The sequence below is a fragment of the Phocoena phocoena genome, chromosome 4 (genome assembly GCF_963924675.1).
Source record: "Phocoena phocoena chromosome 4, mPhoPho1.1, whole genome shotgun sequence".
Classification (NCBI taxonomy): Eukaryota; Metazoa; Chordata; class Mammalia; order Artiodactyla; family Phocoenidae; genus Phocoena; species Phocoena phocoena.
Window position 1 is genome coordinate 116205665 of NC_089222.1, and position 16484 is coordinate 116222148.

A 16484-nucleotide genomic window follows, 5' to 3' on the forward strand; every position below is an offset into this window, starting at 1 on the left:
AGCTAAGTTGGAATAAAAACTCCTCACTTCGAGTGAATACATAATTTTTCTATAGCTTCATATCTTAACTCCCTTAAATATGTCCTTTGTCAATATTAAGGATGACACTCTTATACAACTTAGCCAAAATGACTCTACCTTCTCTGCTTACCACAGTCCTTCTAGACATTAACTTGTTCTGAAAGTTGTTAAAAACACTTATACATTTGTTTTAGGTGTCCAGGTTAGAGACAAACCTATAAAAATGTACAAAATATGGTACTACACAAATATGTATTTAATATTTGGGAGTGCACACACAAAATTTAACAATTAAGTTAACCTAGAATACTAAGCAAAACTGCTACAATAATTTAAGAAAAGTGGAGAACGATAAGGGTTTTTGTTTGTTTTGTGTGTGTCTTCTCCTCCCTCCCTCCAGCAGGCCCTCCTTTTCTCCTTCTCCTTCTTCTTTTTGGTTACGTAGAAAGAAAAAGAAGAAGAGATATTTTACTGTCTGGGAGAGAGTCTCCTTGTTCCAGAAAGTGTGCTCAACTTAATCAGATGAAAGCTGATAGTCTCCTCTGAATTCCTTCAAAATAAGCAGAAAAGTGAAGTCCCCAACTGTTACTACAGTATCTCTTTTATCAAGTAGGTGACAAATTATACAAATATTACTAATATTTATTACTGTGTTAGCTGTATCTTTCAAGACCTCATAAAATTGTCTTTAGTAGAATACTCTATGCCCTTATTTCTGTTCCATCTATGAAATGAGATTTTAAGAATCTCTAAATTTGAGTATTTATCCATGGTATTGAAGTTTATTCTCTGCAAGCAGTAAAGAAAACAGCTACCCAGATAACTTTACATAAATCACACACATCCGTGTTCTGCTTCTCTACTGGCCTTAGACACATTTGTCCTTGTCCTTCACCCATGTGACATATAGCTAAATATTTACTAAGCTAACGCAAATAGTGTCCAAATCACTATGAAGGGCATTTGCTTTACCATCAGCACTCATCATCCTAAGAAAACCTTTTTTTTAGGTCAAATGAAACAATTCTGAAAGTAGTATCTTATTGTGGTTTTAATCACCCCACTATGAGCCCCAATGTGCTGAAAGGTCAGGTATTAAGAATGGCAGATTTACTAAGTAGATTTGCAAGACAATTGAAGTAGTGTATACTCAGAATAATTTTTCCTATAAAATATTTGTTTTGGACTGTTGGAAAAACGCTTACAAATAATCCTGAGAGTTAGTTGTTTTTTCTATTTTGCCAATAAGGAAATTGTGTCTTGGAAAAATTATTCGCTTTACCAAAACTGATTAGTTAGCCAGAATAGAAACGCTAGTGACAATACTTTCACTAGAAGGTCTAGTAAGTTAGCATAAGGGCATTCGTTTTATTTTAAGTAGACTGGCACAGGAATTGCCGCAAGTGACTTAGTCTGGATATATTGCTACCCTTATTTAATAAAGCTATAATAAATTTTAATGAAACCCATTTGCTATAGGGTCAAAAAATGGCTTAAAACACAATCAGAACATGATATATAGAAATGAATAATATAGATTTTTCAGATATAGAAAACCATTTTAATGATAATAACCCATTTACAGCTTTATCCCAAATTTCAAAGTACTCGATATATTACCTTCACATATAGTATATTTATAGGAATTTTCCTTAAAGTTAGAAACCCTATGAAAGTTCAATAGCTTTTATTACTCTCACTTACAAAACAAACCAAAGAGCCATTATTACAAAAGTACAAAATGCAATTGTTTCTAAATTTAACATAAACTTTAAGTTTAAAAATATGACTTTAAAGTCTACTCTGACTAGTTTGTTTAGAATCAAATCTATTACTGTTCAATTTGAAGGTGAAAGTTTCTAGAATTTATATAAAGTAAAATATGTTCCCACAAAAGTTCAACAACTGTTCAATATTTTGCTACTTGTGCCTATTGTAAGGGAACACAGATTGGCAAAGAATAAAAGTTGACTGCTAAAGGACTGTTTAAAAAATTTTATGTACAATTTTAATTAATAAATATCTCACAGCAGCATAATTTACAACAGTGAAGCACAGGAAACAATACAGATGTCCACCAACAGAAGAAAACTGGAAAAGTAAAATATAGTATATCACACAATGGAAATAAGACAATCTCTTCAACAGTAGTGCTTGGAAAACTGAACAGACACATCAAAACAATAAGATTAGAACATTTCCTCACACCATATACAAAAATAAACTCAAAACGGGATAAAGACCTAAATGTAAGAACTGAAAATATAAAACTCTGGGAAGATAACATAGGCAGAACACTCTGACATAAATTGTAGCAACATTTTCTTGGATCAGTTTCCCAAGGCAAAAGAAATAAAAGCATAAATAAATAAATGGAACCTAATTAAAGTTAAAAACGTTTGCACAGCAAAGAAAACCATTGACAAAATGAAAAGACAACCTATGGAATGGGAGAAAATATTTGCAAATGATGTGACTGACAAGAGCTTAATATCCAAAATACACAAATGGCTCATACAACTGAATATCAAAACAAAACAAAACAATCCAATCAAAAAATGGGCAGAACGGGACTTCCCTGGTGGCGCAGTGGTTGAGAATCAGCCTGCTAATGCAGGGGACACAGGTTCGACCCCTGGTTTGGGAAGACCCCACATGCCACGGAGCAACTAAGCCCTCCATCCACCACAACTACTGAGTCTGTGCTCTAGAGCCTGCGAGCCACAACTACTGAGCTCATGTGCTGCAACTACTGAAGCCCATGCACCTATGGCCCATGCTCCACAACAAGAGAAGCCACCACAATAAGAAGGCTGCACACCACAATGAAGAGTATTGCACACTCGCCACAACTAGAGAAAGCCCACACACAACGCAGACCCAACACAGCCAAAAAAAGTTAAAAAAAATAAGTAAAAAGTAAATGGAAAAAAAATGGGCAAAGATTTGAATAGATTTTTTTTTTCCAAAGAAGACATACAGATGGCTAATAGGCAAATGAGAAGATGCTCAGCATCGCTAATTATTAGAGAAATGCAAATCAAAACCACAGTGAGGTATCACCCCACACCTGTCAGAATTGCTATCATCAAAAATTCTACAAGGGACTTCCCTGGTGGAGCAGTGGTTATGAATCCGCCTGCCAATGTAGGGGACACGGGTTTGATCCCTGTTCTGGGAAGATCCCACATGCTGGGGAGCAACTAAGCCCGTGCGCTACAACTCCTGAGCCTGCGAGCTACAACTCCTGAGCCCACGTGCCACAACTACTGATGCCCATGCACCTAGGGCCCGTGCTCTGCAACAAAAAGAAGCCACCACAATGAGAAGCCAGTGCACCACAAGAGTAGTCCCTGCTCGCCACAACTAGAGAAAGCCCACATGCAGTAATGAAGACCCAATGCAGCCAAAAATAAATCAATTTTTAAAAAGGTCTACAAATAACAAATGTTGGGGAGGGTGTAGAGAAAAGGGAACTCTCTTGCACTGTTTGTGGGAATGCAAATTGGTTCAGCCACTATGATAAACAGTATGGAGGTTTCTTAAAAAATGAGAAAATAGAACTACTCTATGACCCAGCAATTCCACTCCTGGGTATATATATGGAAAAAACCAAAAACATTAATTCGAAAAGATATGTGCACTTTTAATGTTCATAGCAGCACTATTTACAATAGCAAAGACATGGAAGCAACCCAAATGCCCACTGACAGAAGAATAGATAAAGAAAATGTGGTATATATATCGATACATAAATGGAAAACTACTCAGCCATAAAAATAAATGAAATAATGCCATTTGCAGCAACATGGATTGACCTAGAAGATATTATGCTTAGTGAAATAAGTTAAAGACAAATACTGTATATCACTTTATATGCGGAATCTAAAAAATAATACAAATGAATGTATTCACAAAACAGAAACAGACTCAGATATAGAAAACAAACTTGTTACCAAAGGAGAGAGGGAAGGGAGGAGAGACAAGTGAGGCGTATGGAATTAACAGATACAAACTATTATATATAAAATAGATAGGCAACAAGGATATACTATATAGCACAGGGAATTATATCCTTGTAGTAACCTATAATGGAATATAATCTTCAAAAATACTGAATCACTATGCTATACACTGAAACTAACACAATACTGTAAATCAACTATACTTTGATAAAAACTGTGGTTTATTCATACAATGGAAATTTATACAGCAATGAGAATAAGTGAACTGCAATATGCAACAACACGAATGAATCTCACATATACTACATTGAGCAAAAGAAGCTAAATATTAGACTACATACTGCATGATTTTTTAAATATGAAATACAAAAGAATGCAAAACTAATCTATAGTTTAGAAGTCATGATAGTGTGAACCTTTAGGGGTATGCAATGACAGGAATGGGCCATGATTAGTGCTTCAGGGATACCGGTAATACTCTATTTCTTTATCTGTGTGCTAATTATATAGGTATGTTTCATAAAAACTTATCAAACTGTACAGGGATGACTTGTGCACATTTCTCTATAATGTATTTTAATAAAAATGTGTTCTTTTTAAACCCTTACTCTGTTTAAACATCATTACAATATTTCAAGGTCATTCAAGTTATTAGAGCCAAAAAAGAGACCTAATCCAGGGAGAGGCAGAACCAGAAAAGAGGAGCACTTCTGAAGCAAATAAGAAGAATACTTTAGGGCTTCCCTGGTGGCGCAGTGGTTGAGAATCCGCCTGCCAATGCAAGGGACATGGGTTCGAGCCCTGGTCTGGGAAGATTCCACATGCCACAGAGCAACTAGGCCCATGTGCCACGACTACTGAGCCTGCGCTCTAGAGCCCGTTAGCCACAACTACTGAGCCCACGTGCCACAACTACTGAGCCTGCGCGTCTGGAGCCTGTGCTCCACAACAAAGAAAGGCCGTGACAGTGAGAGGCCCGTGCACTGCGATGAAGAGTGGTCCCTGCTCGCCGCAACTAGAGAAAGCCCTCGCACAGAAACAAAGACCCAACACAGCCAAAAATAAATAATTTTTAAGAAAAGAAAGCATATTGAACAAATTTTTAAAAAGGAGATAAATTTTTAAATAAAAGAAAAGAACACTTTAAAGAAGGAAGATAAGAATAGGTAGACAATGATATCAAATTCTGTGAAGAGACCAGGTAGACTAAGGATTTGATAACCAAAATATTATATTATTACAACATCATTGGACAGAGTGTGGGCATTATGTATTCCTTGAGCTGTTTCTATGGCTCCTTAAAAAAGAAAGGTAGATTAGGGAGAGAAAGAGGTAAAAAATGGAGGCAAGATTTGGTGGTAAACACATGGGAGAGTGATCTTGTGGAAGCTGAGGAATTAGTAGAATGGAGGCATTGTTGAGAATTTACTATCATGATTTTACATGATTTGACAGCTACTATGTTTTCGACTTCCTGGAACACTTTCATTTGGGAGCAGTTTCTTCCAGGCTCCCTTAGGCATTGTAAGAATTTTGTTAAGGTGTTCTCATCTACTTTCTATCTCTTCCCCTCCAAACCCCATACCTAAAGGGGAGCATGTGACCCAAGCTAATACCATTCATGTTCTCCCTACTGGAAATGTGGATCTTGGGATTGGGTATTCCTATTACCACACACAGATGATAGGATGAAATGATAAAGAGGATGGGAGGATAGATAACAAAATATTAATAATGGTTACTGTTGAGTTAGTATTTCTAGAGATTTTATTTTTAATTACCTTCTATGTGCTACTGATAATTTAAAAAGTAAAAGAAATCAGAGTAAATATAAATATATGCTTATAGAAATGTAAATTTTTACATATGGGCATATTTTGGACAGAATTCGACAAACATCAGAAATTTGAGAGGTAGGAAAATGGGATTATGTTTTTGTCTCTATTTTTATATTTATTTAGTATTATGTTGCCTTTATACATTTAAAATTTTTGTAATTTTTATATGAAAATGAAAATATTCAAAAGAATGGAATTTAAGAAATTTTAAATAGGTAAACATTTTAAAATGTTATACCCTCTTAACATTTTAAAAGACTTCGTGACACATCAGAGCTCTGAACATTAACATTACTTTTATTATTGAGTCTTATTTTAGAAACTAGCTCTACTGCAGCTACTCATGTCCTACAACGTTTGTTTGAACATTTTGTTTGAAAAACTTATTTTTTACCAGGCACTGTTTTTTCCTTTAAGGAGAACAATACAGTCCCTTGGTTCCAAATGCTTTAATTATATTTTAATCATAAACAGTTACATGATAGCTTCCATCTAGGTGAAACATTTTCAAATTTTAATGTAATATTGGCTAAAAATATTTTCCATTATTGAAGAAGAAAAATTGCTTTCAATAATAAATAAAGGGAACCTCAGGATGTAATAATAGAGGCTATAATGGAAAATAAATTATAATGATCTATTTTTACATTTAGATAACAGGTTATAGAGTATTAGTTATTTACTGTGACAAAACAAATTACCCCAAACTTAGGGGCTTAAAACAAATATCTCATATAGTTTTTGAGGGTGATGAATCTGGGAGTAGTTTAGCTGAGTAGTTCTGGCTAAAAGACTCATGAGATTGTAATCAAGCTGTAGATCATGGTTACAGCCTGTAAATGTCTGATTGGCTCATTCATGTGGCTATTACCAGGAGGCTTTAATTGATCACCATGGGGGTCTCTTCACAGATTTTCTTACAAGGTAAGCAGCTAAATACTTTCAGAGCAATGGAGAGAGAAACGGAATCAGCAATGTTTTTAAAAACAATTTCAGAAGTGATATCCCATGACTTCTGCCACATTCCATCGGTCACACAGACTAACTTTGGTACCATGTGGGAGAGGATTACACAAAAGGCTGTGAATATCAGGGAACAGGGATAATTGGGGGCCATCTTGGAGGCTGGCTACCACATGTAATACCAAGATATTTTACTTATCCACTTATTTATTTTTTACTTTCACCAAGCCTTTCCAGGTTCTGCTCTACTTGTACTTATTCTTTTGTGCAATCCACGTCTTACATCATGTACACTACTCTGCAAGGTACATTTCTGGGACTTTTTTTCATCACACTGGGGAAAAAAATGGGCTTTTGCCCTTTACTCATCAAATAATAATGATGATTATTGGAGATTATAATGCTAGTAATAGAACCTAACATTTGATGAGCCTTTTCTGTGCATTTTTATGGTTTAGCTCAAGTAATCCTACAACAACTCTGTGAGGTAGGAGCTATTATTATTCCTATTTAACTAAAAAAGGAACTAAAGAAACATGACTTGTCCAAGGTTACTCAGGTAGTAACTGTTAGGACTGGAAAGAACCCAGTCCTATTTGTCATGAGATCACATACTCTTTTTGTATGTTATAATATTTTACTATATTATTTAAAGCTATAGTTAAGAAATAGCTTGAATTCAGTAATGAACTTTTTTGGTTTTGATTTTACTACCTAAGTATTTATTTACAATATTATTATTTTTTAAATAGTGATATATTTAATTTGGGAATATATATTATATATATTATGTTTTCAGCTTAAAATATAATGCATATAATAGTTTTAGCTTGAAAAGGCTTAATGGCACTTATGTTACAGCCTTATGAACAAAGGACATTTTAAAGAAAGGCAAAACAGGACATTTGCAAATTTGATTTAACTTAAATTTGACATATATTTTAAATGAGTGCATTTATTTATCTGTTCTTATGTAGAATATTACCATTCACTCAATTTATTCCTTATTGTATTTCCTCACTTTTAACAAAATAATACTATGAAAAATACGTTCCTACATTTTAATATTTATCTCTTTAATATTTTTCTGGTGTCTATGTCACAGAGTAGAAAGTTCATAATAAACCATATCTTATCCTGCAAGTACAGATTTGTTTTAGCACAGTTAATGAAGATCACCTTTCATTTCTGCTAGTTAACTAATCACAGTCTGTGACAACATCTACATATATACAAATATCACCATGACTTCCACTTAGAAACTCACCATCGATGATGAGATGTTAGTTTACATATAGGAGATAACCAGATTGACTAGAGAAAAGGTTGAATAAGGAGCTCTTTCTAAATACACAATATATACAAGTCAGTTTACCAAGGCCCTAGCTCTCTTAACTATGTTCTGGTCGAGACTGATGCCGTCAGAATTTGTAATCCCAAGTGTAGTGAGGGCCAAGGGATACAGAGTAGGAAGAGGTAAATGAGGAGGAATTTGTTGATAATTGATTTTTTGACTGCTTTTGAGACACTTCACTCAAATATTAGAAATAAATGTAGCCAAATTAGCATCACTAGAAAGGCAATGCCATAGCAGTAGTGCTTGGGACTGCACTGCACATTATTAAGACCTAAAAATGTACGCTGCAACTCCATCATCAATTTCTGTGGCTTAGCAGCAGATTCCTGTAATAGCCCTAAAGCTCAAGACTGGCTACAATTTCCCATATTACTTGGAAATCCTCGTTACCGAGGACAGCTGCAGGATACTGATGAGGTTTAGGGGTCACTATCTCTTAAGGAGCCATCTACATCTTTGATACAACAAGCTATATTAACTTTCAAAGTGGGTGGATATTTTGATTCAACAGTTTGAGGCCAATTCCGAATTCTAGTTGAATGTGTATACCAATATTTTTTTTAAGCCATAGTTTATAACCAGTTGCTAAGATAAAGATTTAGTTTTAACATTTTTATATAATCATAGAAAATATAAGAATATCAATAGTTTATAAGTGGCTAAATGAGTTATTTAGACTGTGCTCTAAATTAGCTTTTCAATTTATGTAGCTAGGAGAGTTGTATAACAGGGGAGCTATGGTAGAATCAAAAGGCTCTCCATGGACTTGCTATTTTTTTTGCGTCTGGGCCCTTGACTTAATACATGACATTCCTTTTTCTGACATTCTGTTTCTTAAATCACATTTGCCGTCCTCTAAATTGGATGGAAAAATCAAGTTTCATTTTGTGTTATGCTCTTTATCCTTTTTCACTTATAAACTCTACATTGATTTTAGTAAGGCACTCACCACAGCTTATGAACTTGGACAGCTTCTTTGAAAAAAAAGAAAATGAGTTCACTTGTGAGCCTGTTTTCTCCCCAAGCCCTCTGGAAACTAATTACTACATCTGCAGTACAATAGCAAGGGGAACAGAGCCTAGCAGAAGGTTAGGGAAGGCAATCAGACAGCATGCTCTGTCTGCACAGCATCCTGCGAGCCAGGATGCTGCCTTATCTTTTGCTGATTACCCCTGTATACAGCGTGTAGCCACCGGCCATGAACTCCTTGAAGAACTCCAAGTGCAATTTGGAGTCGCCAGTGCAGGCTGCTCCTTCATATAATGGCACCCTAGGTCATTAAATAGTAATTTATATTGTTCTGCTTGGAAAAACGAAGCCATTGCAATGTTCTCTTTAAAGAGAAATGGGGAAAGAGTAATCTATAGACATATAGACAATAGAGGACCTGGGCTACTCAAAACACCGGCAAGCTGAGTGCACAGAGAAATAAACACCCTGCATCTAAGGGTCCAGGATTCTTTGTGCCTTTTGATGCCAAGCAAACTCTAGCCATGCTCTAATGAGGTGCTTTCCTCCTAACCTATGTGAAGCCACTGACATTTGGCATGTTGGGAGATAGATCAAAAGTGGCCTACAAGCATGTATAAATGTTTAACACCCAGGTGCTCGACTTGACATTTTCTTGCTATCTAGCAGCTGCCTGATTATTTAAGCATTACCAACAGTCATTGAACATGGAGAAAGGTCCACCTGTCCTAATCATTTGCTATAATAGGATCAGTGTTCAACACTCAGGTTCTTTTGATTATCATGGTTAAACTTTCTCTTAGGTCCCCTAGCTTGCTAAAGGAAAAAAACTTACTGAACTGTGCTATATCAAAGCTCCTACTATTGAAATATTAGTGGAGGCTTTTGTGTCCCCAATAATAGATGATTTTCTCCTTAAGAAGCTCAGATAAAGATTACTAAAAAAATTTCACTATACAGATATGCTATATCATTTCTCTTGTCATTATAAAATCATACAAAGTGGATATAATATAAAGAAATAACTTTCATGCCAAGCTGCAATAATTTCATAGTCTAATTTCTTGTTATAAAATTAATACTAAATTGGCATTAGAAGACAGTGGAGTCTGTTCTAGTCCAAGTCCTGTCTCTGGCTCTATTAAATATGTGAACTTGGACAAGTTAACTTCTCTGATCCTCAGTTTCCCCACTGGTAAACAGTTATAATAGGTTTGTTAAGAGCAATTAAAAGAACTTTAAACAATACACCTGTTATAGTAAGCGCTAAGTAGGGTAGGCTCAGCTAGCACTCTACACCATTTCAGGTAGAAGCAGGGAGGGGTGGTGTTTTTGAGTATGTGTCGTATCAAGTGGAGGTAGACTGCTGAAAATATCCTTTCCTTTTCTCCCAAATAGTTTGCCCTAAGTCTATTTTTATTACTAATATTTTTACTTGCTTGGCAGAATCTAGGCACTCAATAGATAGTTCCTTTTTTGTTTTTAACCCACATTTCCCTTTTTTATTCCTTCCCTTTTGTTTTATTGATAATGGAATGAGAATCTTCCGCAAATAAGGAGGGAGGGTTGGTGAGATAAAAGAAAATCCTATTCCTTTAACTCTGTCCTCTATTTGGACCGGTTTAAAACAGAAGCTGGATAACCACTTTTTCAAGTTTGTTCTAAGTTGTTGTCAACATTAGATTTATTTTTATAGCACCTGAGACTTGCTATCTGGGTGCTTAGTTACATTTCTGCTGTATATATTGCAATATTAATATCATGATGGGTTGTTATAGAAAGCAAATGGCATATGGTTTGTGAAAATACTTTGCTAACAATGTAAACATCCAAATATATGCCAGTTGCTCTTGTTATGTGACACTTGTCATAGACCTAAATACTTTGGGATTTGGGGACATTTTTGGACTTTTAAAATATTTTGCCTGTTGGCTGGTATGTGAGTCATTAGATTTATCACTTCTGAGACAGAATGAAAACGTGTATCCCATTTACCATTTCTGAAGATACAGGTGACCCTTGAACAACGTTGGGATTAGACGTGATGACAAAAATCAGGGTATAACTTACTCTTGGCCCTCTGTATATGCAGTTCCTCCACATCTCTGGTTCTGCATCTGAGGATTCAACCAACAGCAGATCATGTAGTACTATAGTATTTACTATTCAAAAAAATCTGTGTATAAGTGGATGCACACAGTTCAAACCCATGTTGTTCAAGGGTCAACTCTATATATGCATTTAAAGCATTTGTGGATATCAAAAGATAAAATTGCAATCATATTGCAGAAAGTTGCATGCACTTTATCATTTGAGGGTTGTGTGGTATCTCTTTCTGCGTGAGGTTTTGGTGGCTGATGAAACAAATTTAAACCTTACACTCTAGAGAAAATAACCAATAATGCTACAGTAGGGTTCGGCCAACTATGGCCCATGGGCCAAACCCAGGCAGCTGTCTGTTTTTGTGTGGCCTACAAGCTAAAAAGCTTATTTTAAATTTAAAATGGTTGAAAAAATTCAAACAAGAATGCTATTTTGTGACGTGAAAATTATACAAAATTCAAATTTTGGCATCCATAAGTAGAATTTTACTAGGACATTGCTACATCCACTTATTTACATGTTGTCTGTGACTTCTTTCATGCTATAATGGTAGAGTCTAGTAATTGTGACAGAGACCATATGGCCCACAAAACCTAAATAATTACAATCTGGCCCTTTACAGAAAAAGTTTGTCTACTCTTGGCCTAAGGAATCATTAACATTTTGAGACAATTTAGTACTCTCCTAGATCAAATAGGGTAGAATATATCTCAGTCATTAAGTATACATTGATCAGAGAGACAAGCTGGAAAAATGTACATTAGATTGGAGACTAAAATCTTGAAAGATTTGTGTCCTGGAAAATTATGAAAAACAGATGGACAGAGTTGAATTGTACCAATAAGACATATGGGTTTTCCAACTCTTGATACAGATTGATTTACACACAAACACACACACACACACACACATATATACACATATATGTGGTTAAAAGGGTAAATGTTAGAGCAGGAACTTGATCTTGATTAGGGCTCACTGACTGAAATTCAACTGGGTGGCTTCCTCGTTCTCCACACGCTCTCTAAACCTGACTCTAATGAAAGTAAAAATTTAGAGAAACAATTAAGCATTTATGAAACTGCTTGTAACAGATCCATAATAATTTAGACATAAAGACCAACAACCTTTTAAGATAAGGCATAATGTCTCCACAGATAGCTTTCATCGATATGTAGCACCAGTCTATTGGTGGTCACTTAAAATGCATAATTGTACATCATCAAAAGATTCTGCCCAATTAACATTATGTTCTGACACTCATCAAATGCCCAGGTTTCATCATCTTGAAATATCCACTTTGTAGCAGCCATTTTGGCCATCTGTTTCCATTAAAGCCAATTGTTCAGACTAATAGAAAACATCTGGAAACAATGAGCTAGAAGTGTCCCGTAAATCAGAAGAAATACCTAGGAGAAGAGAGATAGCAACATCTTAGTAAATAACGATTGCTAATGCTTCCGGAGCACTTCTCTAGTCCTAGACTCTGTGCTAAGCTCTTTATATACATCATGTCCATTAATCCTTGCAACAATCCTATGAAGTAGGTACAAACAGTATTATTGCTACAGAAAGAGGAGCTAAGGAACAGTTACAGATTTTGTTGATCTCAGAACAGGATCTGAAGTCCAGGAATTTGTGTGTGTGTGTGTGTGAGAGAGAGAGGGCGTCTTGATGAGACATTCTACTCTGCTCTTAATCAGTAGGCAAGTAGGATTGGCTTACTTGTCACTATAGGACATTTTTGGTGGTGAGAGGGGATGGAGTTTATGAGAGAAGGTATAATGTTGTGTGCAGATAGACTGCCAAAATATAATTCTTCTTTCTCTCTCAAACGGTTGGCTCTGAGTTTAGGTTATTTTAATTTCTAGAACAATATGTAATATGAAATGAGTATTGATTTCATGCTAATTTTATTAGTATTTCTTTTTTAAAAAAAGTACCATCAAACTGTCCATTGCCATGTCAACTACAACAAGAACCCCAGACATGTATGACTTAATAAATAAAATAGATATACCCTTGGTATGTGTACTATTAGATGAGCTATTAGCATAATACCATGCTTTAGGAGGACATGCTCACTGATGAACTTGGGCCAAGTTTTCTTAACAGTTTAACAAGACAGTCCTAGTTCAGTGAAGCCTCAGGTTGATTGGTTTTCAGATCCTGAGATTTCCCAGCATATAAACAATAAAAATATAGGCTACTTATTATACAATGCCATGCCAAATCTGAAGCTCAGTTTTAATTTCCTGTTGAGATTAAAATAGTAATAAAAGACAGAAGGAAGACCTGGGAGCTTTAAAAGGGACTGGAACTAAAATTAGCCAAAAATAAAGAGGATAAAAAAAAGAAGATATGCCAATGAAGAAAACTTCTGCATGGTGCCACAAACTAACACTGGGGTCTCTTTCCTTTAGGACTCACCTTGGAATGATAGAAAGGGCATGGATTATGGAGCCAAACAGAGTTGGATCCTAATCCTTTATAAAGCACCTATTAGCCCTATAACCTTGTACAAATTAAACTCTCTAAATCTTATTTTCTACAAAAGTAAATTGGGAAAAATACCTACACAACAGGATAAATGTTAAAAAAAATAACGTGAAGTTTCAAATGCAGTTCTTGAAATTAGGAAAAATGACAAATACTAATGTATTGCCTTTTCTGTGTGCAATCTTTGTGTGTGTGTGTGTGTGTGTGTGTGTGTGTGTGTGTGTGTGTTCTTGGCATTTTTCAGTCCCCTCTCTTCCCTTACTTGCTAATATTTCCATTTTTTACACCCCCAAATGTCCCTACGTTTAATTACTAAAACCTAGCCACTATAAGAGCTAAAGAGAAAAATCTTGAATAGTCAAGCACTCATTAACCCTGACCAAAGGAATAATAACCATTAGCTGGGTATAAATAATTCCTAAATAATGTGAACATCTGAGAAGTGTAACTCACAATGTCCCTTTCCCAGCTAAAAGTTCCTGACTCTTAGAATTATTAGTCACCCAGGATAAAAAATGTAAAAATATTTTGGAGAGAAGACAAGATTGCCTCATATTCATTTTTTAAAATCAATAAAATTTACGTAGCACCTACCTTGCATATTAGACATGAAAATTGCCATGAAGAAACACAACAGAGTGGCTAAGACAGGCATTGGTGAAATGATTATTTTGTTAAACGTAAAACTGTACTGCAGTAACTGTTGTAAGTGAAAGTATAAATACAAATTCTATGTGAGGTGGTAAAATAGAAGGGGTTGATACAGACACCTGAGAAGGCTGCACTGATGAAGAGACTTCAGCTGATATCTGAAAGGGAACAGGAGTAACCACATGGAGAGACGCAGAAAAACAAAAGCGTAGGCGAGAGCATGCGTGAAGAGAGACATGTTGACTGTGAGGAAACGAAAGGAGGATGTTATGTCTAGGGCAGAGAAATATTACAAGATGGAAGAGGAAAATAGGAGCTATGTTTATTTTTTATAGAATGCTAGCCTGAATGTGGAGTAGATGGTTGACTACAGGATGATTTAAGACATACTTAAAGATGCTACCATTAACATTCTCTCCCAGATATTTTACCATTCATTCATCTACCTAGTTAATGAACTACTCCTAATCAGATACAGGCAATCTTCACTTTGCATGGTAGTGCAGGACTGTGCAAGCTGAAACCATGAAAAGCAATTTTAATATTAATGGGAAAATTAAGATATTCTGTAACTACAAAATTTTGGACAAAATATTAAAACCTCTCTTACTCTCAGTTAAAAATGTATAGGGAAATAAAAATAAGAGTAATTTTCATTTAAAATACTAATTTAAAATTTTGGAAAAATCAAGAATTGAAGTATATTATTTGTTTGTAAAAAAACACTTATCAAGAGTCGTTTGAACAGTTGCCTCCTTCTCATCATATAACGCGATATGGAGTATCTTTGCTGTGTCTTGGTGAACTGTCATACTCCTTACTAAGTTTGGATCAGCTTCAAACATTTTATCTTTCACACTTTCAATGTCATGAAATATCTCTGAGAATTCCTTTAATGTCAAGTATTTTGTCAGAGCACTTCCTCTGGGATATCTTTAGCTTTTTCATCACAACCATTTTCCTAATTTATGTTGATAAGTTCACCTTCTCAGTTCCTCTAGCTGAATATCTGGGATTTCTTGAATGGTGACAGTGTCACCATTCCCAGGGTGAACTATTTCTTCTATAACTTCATTTCCATTTAATTTTTTCACTTCCAGTGTTATCACCTTTCATTCTTCTGCTGCAGTTTCATCTTTGTCAGTCAATTCCCTCTTTCAACTATCCATTTTTTCAAGTGCTACAGGATATCACTGGGAGATGAGGAGTCAACACAAATACATGTGTCGCTGTTGCTGTCTGTGAGCATACTGAATACCAGGTATGTGGTGGCCAATCACTGACAGGTTTTCAAAGAAGTAATTGATTGGTCACTAATCATGATGTGCATCTGTATCTTATAACAAGTTTTTCAAGTATTTATAGTGATCATGCATGGTTGAGGAACACTGTTACAGAAAATCACAATAATGGGAAAGAAACACTATAGGGAGAATACACAAGAACCCTTAGACTCTTTATTTATGTTTACATGGATATAATTTATCCTTTTCTTCAGATAACTAAACTGCCATCAACTATCAATAAGTATGATCGACCTTTATATAAGAATCAGGGGCATGGGCATTTTCTACACTCTATTAGTATAAGTCCAGGATAAGACACATACATGTAATTTTTTTCAGATCAACCTTCAAGATGAGATAAAATACAGGAAACAACACTAACAATCTGAGATGTGTAGCCATCAAACATGCAAAGGTATACATAAAAGGTTTTGTTTTATACTTCACTTTCAGTGTCCACTTCACTTTCAGTGTCCGCTACATTTCAAACCCAGCTTTGATATTTCTGCTCATTTCAGAAGAAATCGCATATGCACTAACCAGTATTTTAAAAGTAAAGTCATTTTTTCAGAAGATGAGAAATTAAGAGTTATTACTTATCTCATACATAATTGTACCAGTCATCCTGGTAACAATCATTTCTCTCCATAATATCTCCTTAAAAAATGTCAATAATATTTTCCCAGTGGATAATAACTTACACAATGAATGTGAAAAGAGTGTTCAAGTTCTTTGTGCAATCAACCCAGTGTCTTTTGTTACGTACGTATGACTTCAAATCAGTGTAAAATGGCAGGCTAGCAGTTAAACAGTGTGCATTGCTGGATCTAAT